The sequence below is a fragment of the Podarcis melisellensis genome (assembly GCF_964234715.1).
Source record: "Podarcis melisellensis genome assembly, chromosome: 6".
NCBI classification, from domain to species: domain Eukaryota; kingdom Metazoa; phylum Chordata; class Lepidosauria; order Squamata; family Lacertidae; genus Podarcis; species Podarcis melisellensis.
Genome location: NC_138538.1, coordinates 20,660,126 through 20,681,261, shown reverse-complemented (window position 1 = coordinate 20,681,261; position 21,136 = coordinate 20,660,126). Strand labels below are relative to the sequence as shown.

Genomic DNA, 21,136 nt, shown 5'->3' with positions numbered 1-21,136 from the left:
CCTCCCTAATGTGTCCTTTTGGCTACATATAGATCAGCACTTGCCTGAAAACTTCTAGTTCTATTTACCCAAATAAAAACAGTTCTTGCAGTTTTAAACAAATCAATTTGAAATGTGTGTGTTTTTAAGCAAATCCAATCACTAGTAAAGAAATATATCTGGAGATCTCATAAGTAGTGTTTTGATGTGTATAAGTGCTTTTGGAGACTACCTAACATTGCACAAGACTGACAAGGTCAGTGACTTGCCATTTATAAATTAATGCCATGGCGTGTAATCACTATGAGGCCTAATGTCAGTTCTTATAAAACAAAGCTAAAAATAATCGGCAGCAAAAGATTAAATATAAAATGCAGACATGTCTGCAAATTATTTTAGTTCTGCTTACATGCAGAATGTTATTTAGGAGGATTTCAATGTACTTTTCACCTTTACACAGATTCCATACAATGGCAATTACACTTTGAAACAAGTTACAGATAGGTAGCCGTGTTGGTCTGCCATAGTCAAAACAAAAAAAATTCCTTCCAGTAGCACCTTAAAGACCAACTAAGTTAGTTCTTGGTACAGTGGTACCCCGCAAGACGAACGCCTCGCGAGACGAAAAACTCGCAAAACGAAAGGTTTTTTCGTTTTTGAGTTGCCTCGCAAGACGAATTTCCCTATGGGCTTGCTTCGCAAAACGAAGCTTGCCCAGGGGACAGCGGGTCTTCTCTTTTGAAGCAAGGGGCGGCGGGGAGAAGCGATCTTCTCCCCGCAGCCCCAGGTCCGGGGACAGCAGGAAGCGCTTCCCGCTGCCCCCGGACCTCTTTTGAAGCAAGGGGCTGCGGGGAGATCGCTTCTCCCCACCGCCCCTTGCTTCAAAAGAGGTCCGGGGACAGCGGGAAGCGCTTCGCGCTGCCCCCGGACCTCTTTTGAAGCAAGGGTTTGCGGGGAAAAGCGATCTCCCCGCAGCCCCTTGCTTCAAAAGAGGTCCGGGGGCAGCGGGAAGCGCAGCGCTTCTTCCCCGCTGCCCCCGGACCTCTTTTGAAGCAAGGGGCTGCGGGGAGATCGCTTCTCCCGGTGCTCCGAAGCCGGGCGGGGGGGAGGGAACACCTGCCCCCACCGCCCGGCTTCGGAACGCTGCTCCGAAGCGGGGCGGGGGGGCGGGAACACCTACCCCAGCCGCCCCGCTTCGGAACACTGCTCCGAAGCGGGGCGGGGGGGCGGGAACACCTACCCCAGCCGCCCCGCTTCGGAACGCTGCTCCGAAGCGGGGCGGGGGGGCGGGAACACCTACCCCAGCCGCCCCGCTTCGGAACGCTGCCCCGAAGCGGGGCGGGGGGGCGGGAACACCTGCCCCAGCCGCCCCGCTTCGGAACGCTGCTCCGAAGCGGGGCGGGGGGGCGGGAACCTCTCACCCCGCCGCCGGGCATCGGAACGAGGTCCTGGACCTCTTCTGAAGGCAGGCGGGGGGAGCAAAGCCCCGGGCGATCTTAAAATGCTGGCGGACGGGAGCGAAGCGTTCGCTGCCGACCCCCAGCATTTTAAAATCTCCTCGGGGCAGCGGAGACTTCGCTCCCGCCCGCCAGCATTTTAAAATCGCCCCGGGACAGCAGGGGCTTTTAAAATGCTGGCGGTCGGCAGCAAAGCCCTCCTGTCCCCGGAGCTTGCGGGGCGGGAGGTGGGAAGAAGGGCTTTTCTTCCCACCGCCAGCCTTCAGAACAGCCTTCTGAAGGCTGGCAGTGGGAAGAAAAGCCCTTGTCCCCCCCCCCAGCCTTCAGAAGAGGTCGGGGGACAGACTGTCCCCGGACCTGGTCTGAAGGCGGTTTCCCTAGGAACGAATTAATTGATTTTCAATGCATTCCTATGGGAAACCGTGCATCGCAAGACGAAAAAACCGCAAGACGAAGAGTCTTGCGGAACGAATTAATTTCGTCTTGCGAGGCACCACTGTATGAGCTTTCATGTGCATGCACACTTCTTCAGATACCAAGTTAGATGTGGAAACAAGTTAGATGAAACTAGTTAGATGTGGAAGACAACTAGAGTCAAATGCCATTTCTGACTTTATTTTTAAAGTTGTTATCCTGGAAAAAAGTTTTCTGTGCTTTTCATATGAAAAAATAGTATCATGGCTGCTAAATTACTCTGCACTTTTATTACATCCATTTTTACATGCTAGGCAGAAAAGAGTAACATTTTTCCACCTGAATACAGACAGATGAATCAATGTAGGGTTCCTAATTTATTATGGGGTTTTCTCCCTCATTCAAACACTTTAACCTCCAGTTTCCCCCTTTCCAGTATGCGGCCGCTAGACTGGTGACTGGGAGCGGCCACTGAGACCACATAGCACCGGTCTTGAAAGACCTACATTGGCTCCCAGTACGTTTCCGAGCACAATTCAAAGTGCTGGTGCTGACATTTAAAGCCCTAAACGGCCTTGGTCCAGTATATCTGAAGGAGCGTCTCCACCCCCATCGCAAGAAGTGAAGTTACAGGAAACCAGACAGAGGGCCTTCTCAGTAGTGGTGCCCGCCCTGTGGAACGTCCTCCCATCAGATGTCAAGGAAATAAACAACAATCTGACGTTGAGAAGACATCTGAAGGCAGCCCTGTTTAGGGAAGTTTTTAATGACTGATGTTTTAATGTATTTTTAATCTTCTGTTGGAAGCCTCCCAGAGTGGCTGGGGAAACCCAGTCAGATGGGTGGGGTATGTATGTATGTATGTATGTACGAATAAATAAATAAATATTATTAGAACACAGATACAAATCCACTAGCTGAAATGAATCAATGTGTTGTTATCCTAGGATCACTGGAATAGTAAATCCCTCTCATACTTTTGTGGAGAAAAATCCTGATTGTCTAAATGGAAATTAGGGCATATAATTGCTGCCAGTCTCCAGAGCTTTAAAATGTTTGCACAAAGTTACACACACAGTAATAGGTTGCAGAGACAACAAAATTAGGCAGTCTACCATTTTTGCCTGGACATTAAGAGTTCTTGGGTTTGCACAATTATTCAACAGCAAAATACAGAGGAAAACGACAGACCTTTATCCTACTGAAATGTATAGTGTTTCGAGTCTAGTTTCGAGTCCTTGGAGAATTAAGCAAGAATTATAACAATTTTACACCAGTGATTTTCCTCAATAAATTCTGAATGCTGTAATTTGATGATGTTGGGATAAGAAATCTTTATGAGAGATACCAAATCTGCTAAGAGAAATATACTTCACAGGTAACAGGAAACACTGTTAAATCTGTGCAAGTCAACACACATCAAATCAACACTGTTAACACATCAAATCAAGCACAAGTGACAAGTTGCGGATTGTAGTTTGTCACATCTTATGCCCAATATAATAAATTCAATTTTACTTAGCTGATCTTTTGTGCTTGAAATGCCAAGAGTTTGTAAATGTGAAAACATATAAGTGGACCAAAGCATGTATTGGATCCAAGAACTAAAGAACAATTTACCTACCTGTGAGCCAGGGGATATTTGGACCTGAATCTGCTTAATGACCTCTTCCCTCCTCTTCCTTTCATCATTTTGTGTTGTGTCTTTTAGACTGCAAATCTACAGGCAGGAACTGCCTTGTTTGTCAACTGATCTATGTAAGCCATTCCGAGAGCCTATTAGACTGAAGAGTGGGATAGATTTTTTTTAAAAAAATGCTTCTAATCCAGTTGGAAGAAAAGGGTTTGTATTTTCCCTAGCTGAAAGTCCAATCTATGAGCTATCAAATTGTGTCCAGTGCCACTTCTGTTCAGGAGGAGGACAGAAGGTGGAAGGCTTAATCCAGCCTGCTGTCCTCTATTTTTCACTCCCAAGCAGAGGATTTGGTGGTACCAACTAAATCTTTATAGCTTTTGAATCAGATTTTCATCCTGGGAAATGCACATACAACACCCCTTTTGTGAATGTGTATCATCCTATTGGATCAGCTGTAACATTTAATGTAGAATCTGGAGACGAGCTGTGCCTTAAAGTAAGTAAAAAGTGACACTTTTTGCAAATAGGACACAATCTACTGTAGACACTAGTTCAAATGCAGGAGATTTCTTAATCTTGGATGAGAAAGAAAACAACTGCAGTGCCACAATTTCTAGAATTAAACCCAGTCAATTAAACTGCCATTCGTTTTTACACTGATAAAGGAAATTTATAACCAAGTATATGATACACCTGCAAATTTGTTTTTTTTATTTTACACACATTTGCTAGGAGGATTTAAGTTTCTAAGACTTTCCGCAGGGAACATTTGCAGGTATTTTTAGATATACTTTATGGTTTTATCAAAAATTATGACCATTTCCCCCATAGCTTTTCAGCAGAGAATAAATCTCCTAATATCTCACACAAAGATCTTGGAACCCAGCCATGCTAACCTCTTCACACTTCAGGCAGTTCATGGATCCTATTTCACGGCTCATTCAAAAGGAAGATTAGGAGGACTTTTTCCATTTCGTGTTTTAAATGGTTTAATTCACAAGGGACTAAAGTCAACGTAAGTATCCGAAAAACTATATATATAAAAAAGGATGCTTCCTGTGTAAGTCACATTTTGTCATCCTGATTAAATCATGATGTTTCTGTATAGAGCCATAAATTTATGTTGCCTCTTAAAACGATTCAGCAAGATGTGCAGTAGATACCTACTCGATTTTAATGCTTGGAAAGGGGGGGGGGAATCAATTTTTAACTTAAGAAAGAATTCCAGTGTGCCATAAAAAGTAACTAGGTGGATTTCACCACAGTAGTGGTAAAACTAACTATGCATTTAGTTTGTGATCCATCAGACACTGCAAAAGTACTATACAGCAAAAGTAATATATTTCCTTCCTTTCCTCACAATGTTATACCCATAGCATCCTAGAATCCCGTTTTCATAAACACTGGGGAAACAGCAATCAGTTTTGCAGAGACGAAGGTACAACATGGAATCCAACTGACATAAAAGTTCTGTGTGAGAAGAACCAAGCAGGCAGGTTTGGAGACCAGTTTAGCTGTTCAAGGCCAAACAAGAGTTTGTGTTAAAGCTGCAATAATTGGGAGAATGAAACTCTCTAGAAAATTCTGCTGGATTGAAATTATTTTTTTGGGAGGGGGGTGGCGCTGTGGGTAAAACCTCAGCGCCTAGGACTTGCCGATCGCATGGTCGGCGGTTCGAATCCCCTCGGCGGGGTGAGCTCCCATCGTTCGGTCCCAGCTCCTGCCCACCTAGCAGTTTGAAAGCACCCTTAAGTGCAAGTAGATAAATAGGTACCGCTTTATAGCGGGAAGGTAAACGGTGTTTCCGTGTGCTGCTCTGGTGCCGGTTCGCCAGAGTAGCTTCATCACGCTGGCCACGTGACCCGGAAGTGTCTGTGGACAGTGCTGGCTCCCGGCCTCTAGAGTGAGATGAGCGCACAACCCTAGAGTCTGTCAAGACTGGCCCGTACGGGCAGGGGTACCTTTACCTAATAAAAATTAACAGTATGTACTTCTTATTTAATTTTTCTTTAAAAAAGAAATATTCCCTAATAAGGATCAGTTAAAACACACACAAACACCCAGCCAGCCAGACCAAGGTATAAAGCACAAAGTTTGGCAACTTGATTTAATTTTGGTCCTAAAATTCCTGTGCAGGATTTAAAGAGACAAAACAACTAAAAGGCTTATGGCACTGGGGTTTGTTCATTTCTTCTACAACAGACTAACACGGCTACGCCCAGGATATTTCAATAAAATATCATATGAAGTTGAATTTCACAAACTTTTTCTATATTATTTATTATTTATTATTATTAATAATAATAATAATAATAATAATAATAATATAATATATTAAACTTCTATACCCCCTTCAGTCCAAAGATCACAGTTTACAATATTAAAGCACAAAGATGCCTAACATCGTAATGAAAAACACCCCCCCCCCAAACACAATTAAATTGCCATGGATTGTTTAATTAGGCAAAGGTGTAGGAGAAAAGAAATGTTTTTGCCTGACAACTAAAAAATATGTGATGAAGGGGTCAGGAGAGTCTCTTTAGGGAGAGCATTCCACAAGCGGGGAGCCACTGCAGAAAAGGTCTTGTTTCCTTTCTAGTTTCTGCCATCACAGGTAAAGCACCATACTGAATAAGGCAAGTGTCTCAGAGTCATAATCCTCTGTACTATTTGCATTTACATCTATAGATATAGAGACAGATGAATTTCCATCAGCTTACATGCAAACCATGCTCGACAACAGCAAGGAAAACATTTTATTAGTCACTTCATACAGCTAAATCACACCAGCTCTAACCACATCAAACAGCTGATGACAACTATTTAAGTTAATCAGCAGAGTATTTCACTTATAGTGACTTTAAGATATGAGTTCTCTATTTCATCTATTTCCCCCCGCTATCTAGCATGCTGACAACTCCTTAGTGCTCTCTCATGGGCACAGTAAGAGAGATACAGCTGGGCAGCCTGAGGCCACACTAGACATAACATATAGTCCTGTGTACTTTTCTCCTAATGTTTTTTGTTTATTTTTAAACCTAAAGTAGCCTCTGCAAACTGAGAATTTGATCAAGTGGCCAACAAAATTGGGAGAGGTGCTTAATACTTCCCCAATTATCTGCATTTTTGCTCAAAATCCCTCTACTGCTTTGTGGGTGGGGGGTGTTATCAGAGAGAAGGAGAAGATATAGATCTATCTTTTCTCCTATATATTTTTCTGGGCAGAAGAATGAAGCAGGAAGAAATGCACTCAGATTTTTAGTCTCTTGAAAATTCATTTTCTTTTTAACTGCCAAGGTGTCCTGTCCTGAAGGCAAGTGAAGTTCATGAGATGTGACATAAACTTCAGGCACCAGGGCACAATCCAAACTCCCTTTGTACCAGGCTGGCTTGGGGGTTTAGACTGGGTGCAGATGTCCTCCTAACCAGTCCTTCCAGTCTCTGCCTACAGAATGGCACTAGTGGAACTCCACCAGTATGTAGCTCTCTATTCCACCTGCTGAAACTGAATGTGGAAAAACTGCCCGTGGGATCTCTCCAAGGGCAAGGAGGAGTAGAGATAGTCCAGTATCCATTGGACCCTGAGCCAGCCCCATTGCCATCATGCATTGGGCCTGATCACTATGTCAGTTCCAAACTGACATAGTGATTTTCCTGCTTGCTTCCCCTTCTGCCCTGGTTGGTGTTGTGTACTGAAGTTCTCACCCTGGGCCAGCAGGGGGATACTGTAGATAGTTATGCAAATGAAGGATCGAAAGTGACGTTCAGTGATTGGATAGTTTGAATGCAAATGAAGGATCGAAAGTGATGTTCAGTGATTGGATAGCTTTAGAAAATGGCAACAGTTACATTGTTCTGGAGCTCTATATAAGCAGGCTGACTGAGCTCCTCAGCCAGTTCTGTTCCAGCTTACAAATAAAGAGCTGCTTTGGAAGAATCGCTGTGTCGTCTGCTATGTCTACCCACAACTTAACAGTTGGTGTGCTCAACAGGGCTGCAGACGTAGAGAAGGCAGGTATTACATAGCTCCAAGCATATACTTCGCTTAAACTTATCTTCCTTGAGCCTGACTCCTCTTCCAATGCTTTGCTCCCTTCCTGAGAGGACAGGGCAAAATTAGATATGTGCTTAAATTTGCAGGAGGCAGATTTGTTGGCTATTTGCAGTTTAGTAGCGCAGCAGAGACCTTGCTGGGGAGACCATGCATAACAAGGAACTCAAAATAACTTTAAAAAGGTTTTGATAACAACAACAAACATGACCCAACCACCAACCCATCCCCCAGGGTGATGAGAGAGCTAGGTGCTGCTCTTTATATACTCTACCCAATTGCTGACACAGCTTAATTAACATAACCTAGCAGCACCTGCTATGTTTCACAGCTGTAAGACTGGGTCTCGTTATTTGCCCTGGCCCTTAAAGACATACACAACTTGTGAAGCAATAATGAACCTTCACATTTTAAAGTGACCATTCAACAAGATTATGTATTCAGAAATGTGACTGCATGCCCATCTTTTAAAGGTCCATGTCCTCACGTTTCCTTCCCAAAACAGACATGTGCCTTCCCCAGCATTAATTTTTTAGGCAGCTTAAGGTAAGACTGTGCATCTGTATTTGTCAAAGGAAACTTGGGAACAACCTCTGAGATAACATACTGTGGTATCATGTCATAGAGAGTTAAAACTGCTCTAGAGATTACAAGAGTGAATAAAACCACTTAAGATGTTAATGGCCTACTGCTTTCCTGAGCTTGTACTTTTCTTCTTCTACCCCAACTTTCGCCATCTACATCTATAATCATGCCTTCCTTGTTTTGGTTTTGAAGAATCTATACTTTAGAACTCAGCAAGCAATACTCTCAACTGAAAGATAACCTTTAATAAGTTGATTTTCATATACATATATTAGCAAATTCTTTCCTTTATATATTTTATAGCCTATGCTGCATTTGTACACTTAAAACAACAAACCAAAAATATTTAAATAACTCAATAACATTAGCTAAACAGACTGAGCACTTCCAGACTATCACTCCTTTCAGGTGTGTTTCAATCACATATCTGCACATTCAGGTTGCGCAATTATAGTTGATTCCGATGTCTTAGGCAACAAACCCACTTTCCCAAAAGAAATGACTTTTTGCCATAAGGAAAGTGATGAAAATGCATTGGAAAGTATGGGATAACAGTTGCTTTGCTGCAACATCATCTAATATCCCCATAAACAAATCAGAATGAATTCTCATTAAACAGCCAATGTTGTCTAATCTCCCTCCAAACAAATCAGGATGAATGCTCAATAAACAGGCCATTTGGAAGCACCCTTAAACTTGCAAGCTCCGTTAATCAAATCATGATTTGCTAATTGAGTTACACTACCACCCTAGCATGCCAGGAATTGAAATAGGATAATCTTTTCTGTATAAGAGCAGGATAGGGCAGATGGATAATTAATGCATCAATTTCCTCAAAGCGTTTTTATCCCCTTGGCTCTCATGGACACTTTGAATGTTTAAGCAAAGTTCTTTTCCTACACACCCACCTGCAAAAGGAGAGAAAGACTCTCAAAAGGGGTACCTTTAAAAAAACACCACTCCACCTTACTGGCCTCACAAAAGAAACCCACAACAAAATGCATTGAATGCAAAGGCCAGGGGAATACCGGAAGGGGCAGCAGTAAAGGTAATTTACTTGTGCATTTAATTTTTTTACAAAATCTGTAGATAAAGGAGGAGAGGACTGAAAAGAAGTGGGGGGAGCACAGGACTGTATAAGAATGAGACTGGCAATTCTGCTTTGTTCCTGATGGGGATTATAAAAAGCACCTTGAACATACTGTGGCAAGGAACAGCAGCATCAGATGAAGCAGCACTGGGATGTGACCTGAATAAATTACAAGCCTGCAGACTAGGACTGAGATCTAGTTGACTTTGTGCCAGCAGTTCAGAAGCAATGGAGCCAATCCACATGAGAGTTTGCTTTGCACTAGGTGAGGCTTGCCCCACCCCCAAATAGGCTCTGGGCAGCTGGGGAAATATGCTTTAAGTGTATGGTGTGTACACAGTCTGTGTAAAAGCAGATGGTGTTCTGGGTTTCAGTAATTTCAAAAATTTCGTATATGCTATTCTGGGATGAGAGAAGAGATCATAGTTCTCTGCTAATGCAAAAGATGTTGGCACGTTTAAAGGATGCAGGTTACATCTAGGGTGCAATTCAACGTAGTGCTCTTCCAGTAGTTTCATCTGTGCAAGCAATGATGCTACCCTCCTTCCCTCTGCACACTGTTCTGAGGGTTCTCGACCCCCTCAGAGCCTATTTTGGGGGGGCATGGAGAGGGAGAAGAGTTATCCCCTTAAAATGCAAATTCATTGCAGTAAGGACTTGTCATTTTTTGCTCAGGAAATTCATTAAAGCACCCTGCATACTGATTATGCACCAGTTAAAGGGCATTATATTGGAGAGCTAGGAAAAAACTTTGACCCTGGACAGTACTAAGCCAGAGGAACAGTTGACCTGATTTGAACCAACCAGAATAGGTTGCTTGCTTGCTTCCTAAAGTACAAACCGCAGCTGTTGTATTGCCTGGGACTCGAGGGGTATCATTTCTATTACTCTCAACAGCTAAGTAACATTCAAATCAACTTCTCAGAGCATAAGCCTATTAAGAGCTATTGAAAGTTGCACAATTAGCATTTTAAAAGGAGAACAATTATCTGGTATATCACAAAATGTGCTTTGCTCTAAGGAGGCAGCTGATGGTCCTTACTAGTGTTATGACTAGATTTTTAGTATTCACAGATTCTCCAGTTCTCAGAACAAGACGGTTTATAGCCTCCATTATACTTTTCTTGTGGAGAAGAATTAGCCTGGGATCACAAAGTAACCTTTTAAAGGTTAATAGTCACCAGAAATAAATGTTAAGCATATTTTCCCTATTCCTGATAGATATTATTCAATTAATCTGAAACAAAAAAGTCATGCTTTAGTTCAGGTACATGCTTAGAGTACCGAATAGCTTCCTTCTAGTTGGATTAAAATATTTCCCGAAATAAAGAAACCTGGGTATTTTGTCTGGAACATATCTGGCAGAATATCTGGAAAAGCTAGAGGGGCATGAGAATGTGTTTCCTTACTATTCTATTCCATATTGAACCTTGACTTCATGTCAGAGTCTAAAACCACCAGCTTACTAATTAGTATGAAATATCAAGGAGAAATAAAGTTTGGTTCATATTTTAATGTGAACTTTGCTGATCCCAGACTTATATCAATAGGATTTTGTACCTCTCTGAAGTTCTGCAGTTTCAGTGTTAAAAACCCCCAGCATGCTTGATGGGGAAAATGAGTGTACAAAATTGTACACTGAAAAATTCAAATAAATAAAATGTTGTAGCCAATGTAGTGCATGTAAGAAAAATACTGGGGCCTAATTTGAATACTAAAGTACTTTGTATATGGTGGGCGGGGCTTGTGTGTTATGTTGCAGAATCAGCCCCTCCCTTCAATGTGTGTTCCGTTAAGAATGTCAGTTAAGAGGGACCAACTGCCTCTTCTTGCTTCTTGCCTCAGACTTGCTTCATGTTTTATTTAGTTTCTTTCATCATGTTATTTTGTTACAGTTTTCTCTCAGTTTATTACTGAAGCTTGTTCACATTTACGTGAGCCACTTATTTTTCTCAAAGAAAAAGAAAGTCTGCTGAAGAATGGTGGAATATCCTAAACTTGGGTGTGTGGGAGGATATTCCCAGTTTGCCTGGAGGAGTGATTTTCTTAATCACCCCCTACCTCCACAGCAGTGCTCACTTAAAATCATTAGCAATATGCTTCTGCTGCAAAATGTTGTTGTACATGAGAATGCATAAGCTGTTTGCTGGTTAGGTTATTGCACGATAGATTGCACAATCTGTTGTGTAATGAGTTTCCGTTAGCACAACTGTTGTGTTGGTTTCCTCTGTTGTATTCAGCTATCACCTGTGGCTCCTAGAAGCTGTCAGCATGCAACAGCAGCCACCCCTCAGGAACAGCTTTGACTGGACAGCTAAAGCAGGTGAGGGTAGACAGTGGGTCTCAAACCCTCAGTGAGTTAGGGACTTCCCCTGCATGCAAAGACAGGCTACGATGATTTGAATGGACAAGACTAATAGTGGGTCCAATGGTCAAGAAGATGGTTTCTGCACATGCTGTAGAAGGAAGTGAGGGGCAGATGGGGCTAGTCAACCTGGGAAGGTAGTCCACCTAGGACAGGCTTCCTCAACCTCACCCCTCCAGATGTTTTTGGCCTACAACTCCCATGATCCCTAGCTAGCAGGACCAGTGGTCAGGGATGCTGGGAATTGTAGTCTCAAAACATCTGGAGGGCCGAGGTTGAGGAAGCCTGACCTAGGAGATACAAAACTCTGATCTTGAACCTCCACTGCCTTGTGGGTATGCTCATTTGTGAGAAATGCTCACCCCAAGGAAAAATCCATTATCTGCTACCATGCAGGATATCTTTGGGAGAAGAGAAGGGTAAGGAGCAAACGCTACACAAATCCAAAGTAGAGTCCCTACAGTTGGTTGGAGACTTATACTCCTCCTTGCAGCAACTCTTGCAGCCAAATTATTGCCAAATGTATTGCTCTGCTTTCCTTTGGACCACATCAGCAAGGCTGAGAGGGGAGGCGGTCTTGTTGTCTGGGCAGCCCAGGACCACCATACACACTGCCCAGGCTTGCACCATGGAGAGGTCACTTCAGTGCTGCTAGTGCCGCAAAAGAAATGAGGAAGGCAGTAGTTACTGGTCTCTGCACTGTGATTCTTCTGTGGTCTGACTTCACCCCAGGAGGCATACTCGATTGTCTCTTGAGACAGGCAGATGCAAACAAAAGACCTCATATTTTTATGAGAACACAATGGATTTTCAGTAAGTCAGGAAGGCCAAGGTTCCAGCAATTTCCTTTACCTTTTCAGGGACTCCAAATTGGCAAAAGGAAAAACACAACGTACACTATGGTATGGGTGTGTGCTATGTGGTCACAACCAGGAGAACTTTGCTCTTCAAGGGGACATATCTGAACTGCTGCATCTTAGTCATTCCTTAATGGATTTTTGCTTGGATTTTGCCAGTTTATATTAGTCACAACACAGGTACTCCATGTCAAATTTCACCAAGATGGGTCCAATTATTTTTATTTCATAATAATAGAACACTTTTTGACCAGGCTTCTGCTTTAATATCCAGCACTCCCCATCCTGTTTAATCAGACCTATGGTATATCAAAGAAAGGAAGACCTGCAAGTACTACATGTTTTTCAACCAGATTTGAACATTGCAGAAGAAGCAACATTGTCCCTAAGCAGGAGCTGATGCCACAGGTATAGGACACAGCAACTTTGAAAACCTGGAAGAAGGCAGCAGTAGCTTGTAATGTATGGTTTCCCCAATGTTTTTGATGAAGCAACCAGAAAAAAAGACAAAGTCTGCAGCAAAACCTTTTAAATAGAAATAATTTGCCATAGCCTTCTCAGGGAGTGCAGTACATTCTTACGTCCATGGAGTTAAAGCAACAGACAAGCAAAATTGTGGGATGATGCATGAGGTTTACAATTTTTTGGTACACTGCCATCTTATCTACAAGAACTGCAGCTGGTGCAGGACAAGGAAAAAAGGGACCATCTCCCTAGAAGATTAATAGTTTGCTGCATGGAAGAACAAAGTGTAGATAAACATAAATAAACATGCATTGAACACCGTCTGCTGCGTATGAGCTAAATCATTCTGCCAAAGGGAAATAAAGAAAAGCTACTTTAACATTTAGAGCAGTGCAAGACAGCATGGATAAGCTCAGGTAAGCAGAGTTTACTGGCGAAAAAAATCCCCAGCATTAACACCTGAATACATTTTCTGACATGGTGTACTTTATTAAAGATGCTTTCCAGCCACTGAAATCCAATAGTTTAATTGCACTAGGAAGCTGATGAAGATAAAAATGTTAATTCTTAGGAGCATGCTTTATCAAAGCATGTAAAATGCAATCTGAAAGACACTGATGTATTAACATTCAAACAGCATCATTAATGTAATTAATTCTCGTTCTAAATCTCCTCTTTTGTTACTAAAGTCCTGTGAGATAAGCAGGGTTTATTTAAGCCTGTACACGTACACACACACACACACACACACACTTCTAAAGATAACAGAAAACAGATTTATACAGATGGGAAACCTTCAATTTCTAACCATTGTTCTTTGTTAACAAGTGTGGCATTGACTTCTGATTAAGCCAGAGTTTCTCCAAATAACTTGACTTGTTTCACTAATTTGAAATTCATTCTTTTTATAACATATACCATTAAATATAAGGGATGCGGGTGGCGCTGTGGGTTAAACCACAGAGCCTAGGACTTGCCTATCAGAAGGTCAGTGGTTCGAATCCCCGCGACGGGGTGAGCTCCCGTTGCTCGGTCCCTGCTCCTGCCAACCTAGCAGTTTGAAAGCATGTCAAAGTGCAAGTAGATAAATAGGTACCGCTCTGGCGGGAAGGTAAACAGCATTTCCGTGCGCTGCTCTGGTTCGCCATAAGCGGCTTAGTCATGCTGGCCACCTGACCCGGAAGCTATTTGTGGACAAACGCCGGCTCCCTCTGCCTATAGAGCGAGATGAGTGCCACAACCCCAGAGTTGGTCACGACTGGACCTAATTGTCAGGGGTCCCTTTACCTTTACCTTTACCATTAAATATAAAAATAATTCTTAAACACTTTACAATAAGAATTCAATAAAAAATTATGAACAACATCCAATTACCTCAAAAATTGGATAGAAATGCTACTGTACATCACAAATAAAACTGAGCAGTGTACAAAATTGGGAACGTGTTTCAGAGGTTGGGTGCTGTCAGGGGCTCAGGAGCAGAGGCACAGGAGAGGGAGGAAATGGAGAGCGAGGGGGAGGAATCCGAGGGGAGCGTAGGCGATGACAGTGGTCCGAGGGATTCCCTGAGTCTCTCCAGCGAATCGGAAGATTCACAGAAGGGGGCGCCTATGGCCAGGGCAAGGGGGGTGCCAAGGGGGACACCCCAGAAAGAAGGGGCCAGAGGGGACTCAGAGAGCAGCAGTTGGAAATCAGGACCAGCTTCCCCACCAGAGCGCAGTGGGGGGGAGGAGTCCCAGGTATCACCACCAGCGAGAGGAGATGAGTCAGGATTGACCACGCCTCCATCGGAGAGCGCGGAAACGGTCAAGAGGAAGGTTGCCCACTGGGCGCGCGCGCCAAGTTCAAATGTACAGGCGAGCGGCACAGCGGGTAGCCCAGATAGGGAACCAGGTCCTAAAGCCTGCCGAAAGGAGGGACAAGAGTCAGGGGGGTCAGCGTCAGAGGAGTCCAGGAAGGAGGAGACCCCGGGGGGCAGACGGACCCAGAGGAGGAAAGAACAACGGAAGAGGTGGAGTAAGGCCAGGGTCTTAAACTGGTGTATAGGGGGCAGAGACTCAGACAGAGCTTCGCCGGTCTAGGTTCTAGACGTAGAGCTGCACGCTGCGGCTTGTAAATGGAAACTGAACTTCAATAAAGACTTTTGTACATTACAACCGGCTAGCGTTGGTCCTCTGTGAGCTGGGACCTGGAGGCAGCTCTGACAGGTGCTAACACCAAGAAGGCTTGTTATTGCTTTGTCACAAGTGGTATTATGGAACAATCAGCAAGATTTCCTCAAAGATCATATGACTGGCCTGGCCAGAGAGAAGGTATCCTGGTCTCAAGTTCTTTAGGACTAAGTATCAATAAAATAATCTCAAACTTGGCTTGGTAGCTAATAGGTGCCCAGCGCAGAACTTTTCACACTGGTGTGATTATGTGCAAATCTGGTTGCCTCAGTAGCTGTATTTATGCTGTTTGCAACTACCAAATCAGGCACAGGAGTGGAGCCAATGGCAGTGCATTAAAATAATCTAATTGGGAGGTTACCAATGCATGAATCACCATGACAAGACTATGCTGTCTAGGAATGATCCTAGTTGGCACACCAACACAAATTAATTATGGGCACCCCAAGACACTGACATCACCAGGGATTCTAATGACAGTCAATCTAGGATCACTCCCAAAGTATGCCACTTCAAATGCAGTGTGACCCCATCTAGAGCTGGTACACAATCTAATTCCCAGACTTGGGAATTAGCCATCCACTGGGCCTCCATCTTGTCAAGATTCAATCACAGTTTATCATCCTTCATTCAACCCATGGCAGTATCCAGGCACCAGTTTAGGAAAGGCAAAGCCTCTCCTGATTCAAATGTTACAAAGAAACAAAGATGCGTATCATCTGGATATTAGCTCACAAAACTGGATGTTCCCCACCCCTGATTTAAAGGTTTGTACGTCATCACCAGCATATATATATTCCTCTGTTTCTCATCCCCTGGTCACTCGCAACTGACTCCATCATTATGTTTGAGAACACAGGAAGTAATATGAAAGTTCTGTAAACAGTATGGATCTGTGCGGATCATTGACTCATGCAAATTACAATCATTAAGTTATGACAATGCACCTATAAACCAGCTTCAAAAGTACCCTGTTGAATTATGTACATTTCAGTAAATACAAATAAGAAATAAGATGCAACAGAATTGGAGTAAAAGTTAACAAAATACTGGTGTCTATTTGCTTAGTTTGCAGTGGATGCTTGATAGATGCACTTAAGATTTACCGAATGACTACTAGACTTTATAATTCTCTGGTGTAGGTAGGGGAATGCCTTTTAATCAGTCTGTAGTTAATTGGTTTTCATTGACTTCTTTTATCCAAGTTGCCTGGAATGATATATGCATGCAAAACTTTTAAAGCTCCATCAATTTTCTCTTCAGTTTTCCTGATATTCACAAGAATGCAAAAAATGTGCCCTATTCAAATATTATTGCAATGCACAATGAAATCTGGTTAACTATACAGATTTATTCTTTCTGAATTTCAGCATAATTCTATCAGTATTAATACATAAGCATTTAAATATATATGCATGGTTATATGTATTTTTAATGTGTCAGTTACTTTAGGAAACCTGGAGTCTGTAGGCTTACATTATACATATAGTAATGTGTATAATAATACACATTACATGCAATAATTGTTCATATTTTTTAGAAGTAGTAGTAGAAAAACCCAAACCCCTCACTTCCAAACTTCTAATTCCAAGATGGGAATTAGAAAAAAAAAATCAGTTTGGATGCACTCAACATTGAAATTATCAGAAAATTCTATCCATACTGCTTATTCAATCATGATTGGTTTGCACTCACCACCATTTTTAGAAGCTTGGTGTAACTCCTGATCATTAAAGGCCATTAATTTATGTTCCTATTGCCAACCATTGAGTGTCATGCTGTGCAAAGGCCCAGGGCATTTCCAATAACCTACAAGTCTGTTATGCAAATCTGTTATCATACTGTATTATTGAAACTTATAAGTGAACACCTCAATAAATGCAATCAATCGATCAAAATAATATAAAACAGCAAAATCATGAAATACCCATAAATCAGACTTGATAGTACAAGGCAGAGGAGAAGATGGGTAGCATTGTAGGTATTGCAAAAGATCTCAGGGATAGGACAGGATGGAGTGCACAAGAAAGAAGGGAATGTGCTCATGGATGCATTTTTGTAGGCTTGTCTGTATGGGCAAGGGCATGTTGAAAATGATAATAATGGATGGATGACCAACCTTTGCATAGGCACTGCAATGAACACATGTAACTAGGTTTGTGAATCTGCTGGAAAGAGGCAAGATGGGAATGCAGGCTTGGTCAGGGCAATGAGTTAGGTCAGCACACCTGCTTGCGTTTCATGCTGTGCTGCTGCTTGCTCTCCAGCTCAGTGTTCTACACTAGAGGCAAAAGTGCTCCAAAGCTCTTGGAGCTCCATAATACACACGAACAAGATTGGCAGCACCTCATTTCAAAGCCCTGACGTCTATAACACTGGGGGGGGGGGAAGTTGACCTACAATAGTTTTATAGGTATGAGGCATATGAAGCACCAAAATAGGACTTTGCACACGGCCTCCATTTCATTTAATCCAGCTTTCTTTAATCATAGCTTCAAGGGCATACGGAGGTCTAAATAGACTTGATTTTGAAGCACAGATGAGCACCCTATTCCTTTTTGCCCTTGGAGTTAGAGAAGCACAAATTATGCAAGTACAAGTAGGATCGCAACTGACACAGCAACCCAAAAACACAATATCTATGATTATAAAAATAAAAAATGATGTAGATCATCCAAAAAGGATGTGTGTGAAGCTTTCTTTTTTTCTCAAACATTGTACTAAACTTGACCTCTGTAAAAAAAGAATAAGAGGTTGCACATCTTGTGCAAAAACCAAAAGGGGATCTGGCAGGCCATTTTATTTATTTATCCTTGCAGCATATTGGGAGCATCATTTTAGAACTCCAACACATGACAGGAAGCATCTGCCTGGCTGCCCAGATACAATACTCCTTAGGCAGAGGAAACAGGGATAGGATGCTGCCCTATACAAAGTCAAAGTGTTTGTCCATTTAGCTTGGCATTGTCTAGCTGACTGTAGCTCTCCAGGGTCTCAGGAGATGGCATCTTTCGCATCATCCTACTACTCTTTAAGGGAATACATGAGGGACAGAAAATGGGATCTTCTGCATCTGAAGCTTGTAATCTGCCAGAGCTATAGTTCCTAATTAAGTTAAGTAGGCCAACAAGGTTCCATGTGGGTCTGCCTTTGAAGGTGGTTCAGAAACAGCAACATGTACGCAGTGTGGCTGAACATAAGAAGAACCTGGTTCAGGCCAATGGCCCATCTACAATATAGTCCAGCATCCTGTTCCCACAGTGAACAATCAGATGCTTTCTCAAGCGTCTAATATTAGGCTCAGCCAAAGAGTATGACTCATTTTTGGAGGTGCTTTTTGTTACTGGAAGAAATGTACACTCTAGGCTAAAACCTGTTTAAGAGAAAACCTGTACTTGGAACTGAGGCAAACATGAGAGATCTTCACTTGGTGCAGTGCCACATAAATGTTCATCTAAGAAAGTGGAAAGAACACAATATGAAAACTATGTTTTAGAAAACTACATCCTCAATCCAAAAGGACTTTAGTGAGAGTAAGTCTAATTGGCACGCTTATTAGTTTATGTCCGGGATCTAAGTGGTAGCTGATTCACACCACAATGAGTCATGGAATTACCGTAGAATTTTCTCTATTCATGACTGAAGATGCCACGGACAGAACTAGCATTTCCAACTGAACGTTCTTGTTATATGTCTTCCATACAGAAAACAGCCTCAGCCCAAGCTCTTTTCTTGCTGTACGTCTTCTAGGATTATTTGCCTTCACCCTCTGAAATAACATTAACTGGCGGTCTTTTAATTGCTTTTACCAGGGTCAGCTGAAGATACATTAACACTGAAGATACATTAATGTGAGAGGTCAGAGGGAACATACATGAAAGGTGACTACTGAAGCCAAGAAGCTAGGATGATACCGAGCAACAGAGCAAACTAGGTCATTTGACACGTGACTTGTGTATTTGGATGCTAACTGTATTTGTTTAACAGTTCATTTCTTCAGAGATGGCAAAATCTGGCTCTTTAAGGCCATGAAACATGGTAACATAATTTGTATGTAAGTTAGATTCAAAAAGAAATACTGCAAATGCAGTATTAAATACCAATTTACACATTTAACAAGTACCATTGGAAGCATTTGCATGAAGTAATAGATCACCTTCTTAATAATAATAATATTTCTTATACCTTGCCCATCTGACTGGGTTGCCCCAGCCATTCTGGGTGGCTTCCAACAAGAATACAAACAAAACAAAACAAATATTAACAGCTTCCTGAAACAGGGCGGCCTTTAGATGTCTACAAAAAATTATATAGTTGACTCTTTGACATCTCTTTGACATTGCAAAATGTGAGATTAGATCACATCTATTTTTTACTTGTTGACACACTCTTCAATTTTCATTCTTTAACTGGTTCCATGTGTGTGCAAGTAACATGAGGTACAGCAAGTGAAAAGCATTGCAAAAGCATCTTTATACAGATTTTGCCTTTTGTTTTCTATCACTCACAGTTCATGTAATCCTGCATTAAACATGAGCAACTCATTTAAAGACTTACCTTCAGTTCATTCCTAAGGAAGTGAATAGTCTGTAATGGACATACAAGCAGGGAAAGGCAACAGATTTTTACCAAGATGCCTGAATAGGTATGGAAGCTGGATGAAAAGTGCAGAACCTGAAAAAAGCAAGGAAGAGAGATTACATTTACACATGCCTGAAAAGTTAGAGAGAAGTAATATCACTGGCATTTTCCCAATCTCTCTCTCCCTGCCTCTTCCATATTGCAGATTCACATCACTTCTCAAGGCATTAAATTTTTTGCTTAAAATGCATATAGGGTGTGCATTTTAGAGAACGAAGACAGTGGGTTGCATACATATACACATGAGAATATAAATACATTCTAACACTCTTTCTCGAAAGTGGCCAACTAGATGCTTCTAGAATATATCATGGAATGTTCAGAGGCAATAAACCTGGCAATAATGTGGTGGAGCAAAAAACAGAGGTTGTCTTCTATTTTACCTATTTATCTGTTTACTTAAGGTATCCAATATACATAATCTATCTATTAATTATGTAGTAGGTCCCTTTGTTTGTCCTAAACCTACCACCATATTGTACCACTAGGTGCTTTTGCATTTGAAACGAAATAGAACAACATCAATGGTGGACCTTGGTGTCTCATACTTCAGTGGAGCCCTGTGTGATGTCAAAATTTGGCATCCTCCCCCTACCTATTGCCTTCCGTTGGATGTCATAGCTGCAGTGCCCCAGAACCTCTGCACCTGGTGTTACGACACCAGTTGCGCTCCCCTAGATCCAACTTTGATAACATCTCCACTATTCACTCTCACCTCGCCATTGATAAGGCACTATCATCATGTTCCTCTTTAGGCTTAATGTTTTCTAATTTAAGAAACTCCAGCCTCTTGAACCTTCCTCCATATGGATAATGCTCCACCTCATTAGTCAATCTCTTTCATTTGAGTTGCAGAAGTAGGAAAGCCAAATCAATGTATTTTAGTTATCTGTACAAGCTTTCTGATTGTTTTTCATCTGTCTCCCTATTCCCCCTTTCAGGTTATGCTGAAATATACTTCATACTTAGGGTATCCTACTATTTCTGCTGAGCTATGTAGTTGCCAGAGCATAATTTCAACACAGTTTTTGATAAACCAAAATGAAAATGCAGGTATCATTAAAATGTCAAACTTGGCAGCAGGAAGGTCAGCACTTCTGTCTTGCAGATGAGCCCCATATTAATCCAGATAATCAGAGCAACACTGAGTCCTTCTAAGGCTAAAAACTGGCACTTGTCCACCTTGTCTCCATGGAAATGTAGTCTTGTTTAATATCTCTTTACAAAATGTAAAGAAGCTCTGAAATTTACAAAGGTAATCTTGTTTATTTCATGCATATCACTGAGCATGCCCAGAGCTACGCTAGTCAGCTACAGCCACTCAGGAATCTTAAATATATTGCTGAGATTGCTTTCTTCTTTTCTGGTACCGTTTTCCCAAAGAGTAAAAGAAGTGCAGTAGCCATTTATCTCTGCATATAAATC

The 21,136-nt window shown here is 42.1% G+C and overlaps 1 protein-coding gene and 1 long non-coding RNA gene across 2 annotated transcripts in view; one reads left to right on the top strand and one right to left on the bottom strand.

The window, feature by feature from the left end:
• SULF2 (sulfatase 2) overlaps positions 1-21,136 on the bottom strand; it is a gene marked incomplete at its 3' end in the record, with an annotated part of 263,555 nt that overhangs the window by 172,484 nt on the left and 69,935 nt on the right. The window contains exon 3 of the mRNA XM_081916767.1: positions 19,628-19,744. The remainder of the gene's footprint in view (positions 1-19,627; positions 19,745-21,136) is intronic.
• LOC309373197 lies at positions 9,100-19,621 on the top strand. The gene is made up of 3 exons (XR_014169825.1): positions 9,100-13,315; positions 16,139-16,212; positions 18,883-19,621. It is a non-coding gene; the product is annotated as an uncharacterized lncRNA (long non-coding RNA).